This window comes from Ceratotherium simum, chromosome 29, assembly GCF_057802395.1.
Source record: "Ceratotherium simum simum isolate JZ-2026a chromosome 29, ASM5780239v1, whole genome shotgun sequence".
Lineage (NCBI taxonomy): Eukaryota > Metazoa > Chordata > Mammalia > Perissodactyla > Rhinocerotidae > Ceratotherium > Ceratotherium simum.
Window position 1 is genome coordinate 14,514,843 of NC_141928.1, and position 8,742 is coordinate 14,523,584.

The following is an 8,742-nucleotide window of genomic DNA, read 5'->3' on the forward strand; positions in this document are numbered from 1 at the left end:
ATCCTTTCCTAAATGCTTTTTTTTTTTTCTTTTTCACATGGTATCCATTGCGCTACAAGCATTTAAAAATTTTATGCAGTTAGAGCTTTCAGTCTTTTCATTTTATTTTTTTTATGTTTACAAATTTTATATAGCGAAGCTTTTCCTTTCTCAAAATAACAAAAATATCCTCCTGGCGGTTTCATGGTTTTAATTTTGTGTTTAGTTTTGTAATACACTTGAAATTTATTTTTATGAATGATGTTAATTAGATATTGAATTTTATTTTTGCTTCTAATTTCTTATGAATTGTCCAAATTGTGTTTCAGGTATGTTTATAGAGTTATAGTAACATGGTATGTCACATTTTTTCCCTTTATATTGGGTGGACCTGGCCACAAATAGAAATGAGATGAATTTCTGTACAAGGTCAGGAAAATCATCCAGACATGACTGGTACTGTCCCCAGCTCAAACTTGACTGTAGCCCTCTGTGTCCTTGGATGGCCCATTGAATGTGAAGCATGGTAGTGAGAGTAGAGATTTTAAAGTGGCTTTCCAAGGGATGATGTTATTATGGCTGATCAGTCCAATCTCATAAGGGGTTTCCACCTTTCACAGCATGGGACTAAGAATGTCTAGGCAGAATATCCGGAAATCTAGGCCACCTGAATTGAACTCAGTGTAGTTTAATCCAAATGTACCCCAAATTAAAAAAAAAAAAAAAAAAAAAACTTCCCTGCCATAAGTATATATATGTACTGTCCTACGTTTCCATCTGCAATGGTAAAGTTTTGTCTTCAGTCCTTGAGAAATTAAGTCTGCTTGAAGCAAATGTAGCTAACTTCAAAGCTATAAGCTGATACCTGTGACAAATCATTATTTCATTTAATCCTAGTAATTGGTATAAAGGAGGAAATTCATAGTAAGTGAGGCTTACTAAATTGCCCAGTCCCAATAAACTAGCAATATTTAGTGGAGATGATACTCAAAATACTGTATGTGTGTGGTCAAATCCTGAGTCCTTGTAATCATTTGAATATTTTTCAAAATTGAGTAATATTTTTACATATTTTACTACATATTTTGTATAACTTTAAAAGCAAACAAATGAGTACATATAACATACATACAGTTTAAATATATATGTACATATATGCTATGTTGTATGTGTGTATATATATATGTGTATGTGTTTGTATATATGTGATATCTAATCCCACTTTAGAGAATAATACTAAAAGAAATACTCATTTAACAATCTTCAGGCTTACCCAGTAGAAAACTAACAATATTGTTAAGTCCCTTGTGTTTCCTCCTCAATTGTATCCTCCTCTTCTCTGAAAAATACTCAATGTTTTTAATATTTTCAATATTTCTTTACTTTTCTTTAACGTTTTAACACTTCTATATTGATCCTTCAATTTTGCCTGATCTAGAACTTCAAATAAGTGGAATAGTACTATATTTATTCTTCTAGGCTTTGCTTTTGTTGTCTAATATTATCCTTGTGAAATTCATCCATGTTGTATAACATTCCACTGTGAGGCTACAGCACACGATCTGTTCTATTTTCTATGGCTATTGATTTGCTTTCAGCATTTTGCTATTACAAACAACGCTGCTGCAAACATTCTTGCACACCTTCTAGTGCATATATGCAAGAGATTCTGTAAATTCTATACCCAGAAGAAGAATTACTGGATTGTAGGCATGTGTATGTTCAACTTAACTATCACTGCTAAGCTCGTCTTTAAAATACTCATACCAACAAGCCATTCTGAAAAGGCTGCCTACTGTATGATTCTAAAGGTATGACATTCTGGAGAAGATAAACTGTAAAGGTAGCAAAACTATCAGTGGCTTGAAGGGGAGAAGGATAAATAGGTAAGGCAAAGGGGATTTTCAGCAAATGGTATTGAAACTATTCTGTATGATGCTGTAATAGTGGATACATATCTTTATGTATTTGACAAAAACCAAAAAAACTGTACAACATAAAGAATGAACTCTAATGTCACCTAAGGGCTTTAGTTAATAATATATCAATGTTATTTTAATCATAACAAATGTACCGCACAGATGCAAAATATTAATAATAGGCAAACTGGGTAGGTGTGTGGGAGAAGTATATGGACAGCTTCTGCTGAATTTTTCTATAAATCTAAAACTTCTCTAAGAAATAAAGTCTATTAATTTTTAACAGTTATACTAATCCAAATCTCCCCCACCTGAGTATGAGAGTTCTCACTACTTTACTTCTTCAACAACACTTGATAGTGACAGATTTCTTAATTTTTGTTTGTGTATGTTCAAATAGAAAATTATATCTCATTGTGGTTTTACTTTCTATTTCCCTGATTCTTCATGAAGTAGAGCATCTTAGCCTATGCTTATTGGATATTTGTGGCGGAGATGGCTGCCTGTCCATCAGAATTTCATGACCCCCTTCCCACATGTGAAGTTGTCACTGGGAGGCAGCTGCCACATTTCCTAATAACCTAGGTGTAGGTACATGGCTCGTTCTCCACAGTGGGAGAGAATGCATCTTATTTCCTGGTTAGAATTTTCAAGAAGAGTGTGTGTCTTTTCTTCTATTTTCTGGAAGCACATCACCTGCTGCTCTGAGAGACAATTGAACCCGGTCCCTGAATTACCCCATAGTGAAATGCCATCAACCCACTAGAAGACCCACACTTGACCATTAGAGCAGCCATCACTATCCTTAGTGTTCATCGCTCTGGTTATTGATTCAAAATTTTCTTCTGAGACATACATGATTATTTCTTTTCCCTGCATTTTTATTGGGTTGTTTCTTTTTATTTATTGTATTGTAAGACAGATTTCATATAATCTGGAAATAAATCTTTTTGTCTGTTGTACACATTGCAAATGCTTTCCATTATTGAAAGCTCATTACTTTTGTCTTTTTACTATCTACTAATGTCTTAATTTTAATGTGATTAAAGTTATTAATGCATTATATTATGATTTCTGTTCTTGACTTTAACATCCTTTCTTGATAAAGTCACCTTGAAAATGGCAACAATTCTGTTTTATAGACAACAAAGAAGGGATGTGACATCAGGAAAAGTGCAAAGGCTGAGGAAGTGTGTATTCAGATTTCTTGTCAGAGGGAGCATCTTGAGTTTGTATAACTAGTAGGAAAACCCCAGTGGAATCCCCTCTAGCACAATTTGCTACAAGTAACTCAGCATTAGATGGGTCCACCCTGTACTCTTGCTCAAAGGATAGAGTTTTTTATCAAAGTAACCTACAAAACTGCTACTGTACTATAGTGTCAGTGTCAGAGTAAATGTCCTTTACTCAGAGATATTAATATCAATTAATCACACACACACACACTTTATGACTAACAGCTCATATGCTCAAGGCAGTGTCCAGGGTCTGGGGGAAGTTTGTGACCTTGGAAAATAGACGCCAATTGAGTCTCTGGAGTGAAACGCATGCCCCTGACCTAATTAACCTGTGTGATAAGAAGCTGAGCTAGATGTCATCAGAATAAAATAATAGAATATCAGTAGTATACACTTCGACAACAACTCAACAGGATCCAGGTATTATAGCACTTTGAAGATTTCCATCCCCCGATAGAGTTTTGTACTGGTGTTGGATGATAAATCATGTGCTTTTCAGTATGTTTTAAACCAAATATATCTCAATTTTTTAAAAGGAACAAAGAGGTCATGTCAGCAACATGCTGAAGTGAGCTGTTCCCTTTGTCTCTCCCTCTTTTGAACTACAACTAAATGGACTTTCACCAACAAATTTAGGACACCCACACATCACAACAGGACATCTGAGAGACACACGCAGCTATATATCTGAGGGTGGATTGACTGGCCCTCCAGGAAGTGGTGGAAATAGGTGAGCACTCCCTACCCTCCCCTGGCAGCACTGTGCACACACAGGATCACTTTCCTGCCTGGCACAAGTGCCCCAAAAGTGGGAACGTGCCCCAGGGCAACTGCAGGAAGAGACAGTGGCCCTTAGCCTGCTAGTGATCGCTTTCCCGGTCAGGAGGGAGCCCATCACACCCCTGCAGCCTCAAGGAGTGTCCCTGGCTTGGTACCCCTGAGAAACCCTGCTCACCAAGTACAGCAGCCTGGTGGGACCACAAGCATAGACTGTGGCAGATCTACCTGCTGCACTGGGGCAAGCACACTCAAGGCCCTCATGAGCACCCATATTACCACTGAGCCCTGAAAGAGGGGGTGCACCATGGGGCAACTGTAGGAATAAGCAGCAGTGACCCTTAACCCAATCATGATTTCTTTCCTGGTGGCGGGGGGAGGGTAGCCCAATGTGCCCCTGCAGCCCTAAGGAGTGGCCCTGATTAGATCCCCAGGAAAAGCCCCACTCACCAAGCACAGCAGCCTGGGGAAACTGCAAGCAGAGACTGCTGCAGATCTACACACCAAAACCACACTCCAGGCCCACACAAGCACCTGCAGTACCACTGAGCCCTGAAAGAGAGAGTGCACCCTGGGGCGACTGTAGGAAGAAGCAGCAGCAACCCTTATCCCGCTCCTGATCCATTTCTCAGTGAGAGAGGAAGCCTACCTTGCCCCTGAAGAACCAAGGAGTGGCCCTGGCTTAGTTCAGGAGGAAGCCCGGCCCACCAAGCACAGTCCTTACAAGCACCTGAAGGCTCTCCAGGCTGATGCAAATGCATGTAGTACCCCCACAACTTCCAGCGGACAGGGTGGGATCAAAAACTCTGCTCTTGCTTCCCTCTAGCTGTAGCAGGTGGAATCTGCAACCTAATACTACCACAAATGCCTCGATAAAAGATTAGGTCATCAAACACCATGAGAAACTGCAGCAACAATTCAGACCAGAAGAAAAATGGCAATTCTCCAGAAACCAACCCTGAAGGCACAGAAACTTACAACATAAATGACAGAGAATTCAAAACAGCTGTCATAAAGAAACTCAACAAGACACAAGAGAACACAGAAAAACAGTTCAATTAGCTCAGGAGTCAAATGAACCTCTTCACCCAAGAGAATGAAATTATTAAAAAAAAAATCAAGCAGAAATTCTGTAAATGAAAATCACAATTAATGAAATAAAAAATAATCTGGAATACTTAAAGAATAGAGCTGATGTTATGGAGGAAAGAATTAGTGATTTAGAGAGCAAAAATACAGAAATGCTACAGGTGGAGGATGAGACAGAACTAAGATTTTTTTAAAAATGAAGGAATTCTTTGCAAAATATCCAATTCAATTAGGAAAAGCAACATTAAGGATTATAGGTATTCCAGAGGGAGAAGGGAGGGAGAAAGGAGCAGAGAGCTTGTTCAAAGAAATTATAGCTGAGAACCACCCAAACCTGAGGCAGGAACTGGATTTACAAATGAACAGAGCTCATAGAATGCTTAGTTACATCAATGCTAAAAGACCTTCTCCAAGGCATATAATATTAAAGCTGGCAAAAATCAAAGACAAAGAAAAAATATTAAGGGCAGTAAGGCAGAAGAAAATCACCTACAAGGAAACCTTATGAGGCTTTCAGCCAATTTCTCAGCAGAAACCCTACAGGTTAGGAGAGAATGGAATGATATATTCAAAATAATAAAACACAAAAACTTGTAGCTAAGAATACTCTATCCAGTGAATCTTTCCTTCAGATACAATGGAGAAATAAAAGGTTTCCCAGATAAACAAAAGCTGAGGGAGTTCATCACCACGAGGCCTCCCCTACAAGAAATAATTAAAGATGCTCTCACACCACAAACAAAAAGGCAAAGGCCTACAGAGCTTTGAACAAGGAGATAAATACACACAGAAAATCAGAAACTGCAGTTCTCTATCAGAACAGGGAAACAAGTACTCAATTATAACTTAAAGTTAAAGGGAAGGAAATCTTCAAAAATAACTAGGAACCCTTCAACTTAGTCACAAACTCACGACATTGAAAGCAGAATAATTTGTAAGAAAAATAACTCAGAAGGGGAAGAGGAAAGGAATGGAACCTGCTTAGGTTAATGGAGTTATGAGGCTATGAGAAAAAGGGACTATTTCCTTTACAATATCTTTTACACAAACCTCCTGGTACCCACTAAACAAAAAATCAGAGCAGAACTACAATTCACAAAAATGGAGAAAACTTCCTCAGAAAACCAGCGAAATGAAATGGCAGTCAGAATTACAAAGGACGAGAAACAATGGAAACAGAACAACCAGAAGACAAGGGATAAAATGGCAGTATTAAGTCCTCATATATAATCACTCTAAATGTAAATGGATTGAATTCTCCAGTCAAAAGACACATAATAGCTGGATGGATTAAAAAACAAGATCCAACAATATGCTGCCTCCAGGAAACACATCTCAACTCTAAAGACAAACACAGGCTCAGAGTGAAGGGAGGCAAGATGACACTCCAAGCTTATGGCAAACAAAAAAAGGCAAATGTTGCCATACTTATATTAGACAAAGCAGATTTCAAGTTAAAAAAGACAATGAGAGACAAAGAGGGGCAGCATATAGTGATAAAGGGACAGTCTACCAAGAGGATATAATACTTATTAATATATATGTACCTAACACAGAGGCACAAAAAGTACATAAAGCAACTATTAACAGACCTAAAGGGAGAAATTAACAGCAACACAACAATAGCTGTGGACCTCAAACCCCACTTACATCAGTGGACAGATCATCTAGACAAAAAGTCAACAAGGAAATATTAAATTTAAATGAAACAGTTGATAAGGTGGACTTAATAGATATGTACAGAGCATTCTATTGAAAAACAGAATATACATTCTTCTCAAGTGCACACAGATCATTCTCAAAGATAGACCATATGTTGGGAAACAAGGCAAGCCTCAATAAATTTAAGAAGATTGAAATCATTCCACACATCTTTTCTGACAACAGTGCTTTGAAATAGGAAGTCAACTAGAAGGAGAAAACAGGGAAAATCAGAAATTTGTGGAGACTAAACAAGATGCTACTGAATAAGCATTGGATCAATGAAGAAATGAAAGGAGAAATTAAAAATTATCTGGAGACAAACAAAAGTGAAAATACAACATAGCAACTCTTATGGGATGCAGCAAAAGCTGTCCTATGAGGGAAATTCATAACAATACAGGCCCATCTCAACAAACAAGAAAAATCTCAAATAAGTAACCTTAAACTGCATGTAAAAGAAATAGAAAAAAGAAGAAGAAACAAAACCCAAAGTCAGCAGAAGGAGGGAAATAATAAAAATCAGAGCAGAAATAAATGAAATAGAGATTAAAAAAAAAAAAAAAAACAGTAGAAAGGATTAATGAAACTAAGAGCCGGTTCTTTGAGAAGATAAACAAAATTGACAAACTCTTAGCCAGACTCACCAAGAAAGAAAGAGAGAAGGCTCAAATAAATAAAATTAGAAATGAAAGGGAGAAATTACAACAGATACTGCAAAAATACAAAGGATTATAAGAGAACACTATGAAAAACTATATGCCAACAATTTGACAATCTAGAAGAAATGGATAAATTCTTAGACTCATACAACCTCCCCAAACTAAATCAAGAAGAAATAGAGAATCTGAATAGACCAATAACAAGCAAAGAGATTGAAACAGTAATCAAAAGCCTCCAAAAAAACAAAAGTCCAGGACCAGATGGCTTCCTGGAGAATTTTATCAAACATTCAGAGAAGATTTAATACCTATCATTCTAAAACTATTCCAAAAAATTGAAGAAGATACAACCCATCCTAACTCCTTCTATGAGGCCAACATTACCCTGATAACAAAACCAGACAAGGACAACACAAAGAAGGAAATTACAGGCCAATATCACTAATAAACATAGATGCTAAAATCCTCAACAAAATATTGGCAAACCAAATACATCAATACAGCAAAAGGATCATACACCATGATCAATTGGGATTTATTCCAGGGTCGCAAGTTTGGTTCAATATCCACCAATCAATCAGTGTGATACACCACATTAACAAAATGAGGAATAAGATTCACATCATCATCTCAATAGATGCAGAGAAAGCATTTGACAAGATCCAACACCTATTTATGATAAAAACTCTCAATAAAATGGGTATAGAAGGAAAGTACCTCAACATAATAAAGGCCATATATGACAAAACCACAGCCAACATCATACTTAATGGTGAAAAACAAAAGGCATTCCTCTCAGAACAGGGACAAGACAAGGGTGCCCAGTCTCACCACTCCTATTTAACATATTGCTGGAGGTTTTGCGTAGAGCAATTAGGCAAGTAAAATAAATAAAAGGAATCATAATTGGAAAGGAAGAAGTGAAACCCTTGCTGTTTGCAGATGACAAGATTCTATATATAGAAAATCCTAAAGAATCAATCAGAAAACTATCAGAAATAATCAATAATTACAGCAAAGTTGCAGGGTACAAAATCAACTTGCAAAAAACAGTTGCATTTCTATACACTAACAATGGACTACCAGAAAGAGAAATCAAGCATGCAATTCCATTTACAATCGCAACAAAAAGAATAAAGTATCTAGGAATAAACTTAAAAAAAGAGGTGAAAGACTTATACACTGAAAACTATAAGACATTATTGAAAGAAATTAAAGATGACATAAAGAAATGGAAAGATATTCTATGCACACATGTTGGAAGAATCAACATAGTTAAAATGTCGATACTACCTAAAGCAATCTACAGATTCAATGCAATCCCAAACAGAATCCCAACAGCATTCTTCATGGAAATAGAACAAAGAATCCTAAAGT